The sequence below is a fragment of the Leucoraja erinacea genome, chromosome 27, assembly GCF_028641065.1.
Source record: "Leucoraja erinacea ecotype New England chromosome 27, Leri_hhj_1, whole genome shotgun sequence".
In the NCBI taxonomy this organism is placed as follows: domain Eukaryota; kingdom Metazoa; phylum Chordata; class Chondrichthyes; order Rajiformes; family Rajidae; genus Leucoraja; species Leucoraja erinaceus.
The window spans coordinates 26,549,947-26,550,874 of NC_073403.1; positions in this window are offsets into that span (position 1 = coordinate 26,549,947).

The window sequence follows — 928 nt, forward strand, 5'->3', positions numbered from 1 at the left end:
TTGTAAGTTTCTATAAGATCCCCTCTCAATCTCCTAAATTCTAGAGAGTATAAACCAAGTCTATCCAGTCTTTCTTCATAAGACAGTCCTGACATCCCAGGAATCACTGGTGAACCTTCTCTGCACTCCCTCTATGGCAATAATGTCCTTCCTCAGATTTGGAGACCAAAACTGTATGCACCAAGACCCTGTACAACTGCAGTAGAACATCCCTGCTCATATACTCAAATCCTTTTGCTATGAAAGCTAACATACCATTCGCTTTCTTCACTGCCTGCTGCACCTGCATGCCTACTTTCAATGACTGGTGTACCATGACACCCAGGTCACGCTGCATCTCCCCTTTTCCTAGTCGGCCACCATTTAGATAATAGTCTGCTTTCCTGTTTTTGCCACCAAAATGGATAACCTCACATTTATCCACATTATACTGCATCTGCCAAACATTTGCCCACTCACCCAGCCTATCCAAGTCACCTTGCAGTCTCCTAGCATCCTCCTCACAGCTAACACTGCCCCCCAGCTTAATGTCATCCGCAAACTTGGAGATATTGCCTTCAATTCCCTCATCCAGATCATTAATATATATTGTAAATAGCTGGGGTCCCAGCACTGAGCCTTGCGGTACCCCACTAGTCACTGCCTGCCATTGTGAAAAGGACCCGTTTACTCCTACTCTTTGCTCCCTGTTTGCCAGCCAGTTCTCTATCCACATCAATAATGAACCCCCAATGCCGTGTACTTTAAGTTTGTATACTAATCTCTTATGTGGGACCTTGTCAAAAGCCTTCTGGAAGTCCAGATACACCACATCCACTGGTTCTCCCCTATCCACACTACTAGTTACATTTCACTGACAACTCACTGTTGTATGACGGACAAGGGACCGAATTTGTTTTAACAATCTCTTTCTTTTCAAAAAAAAATA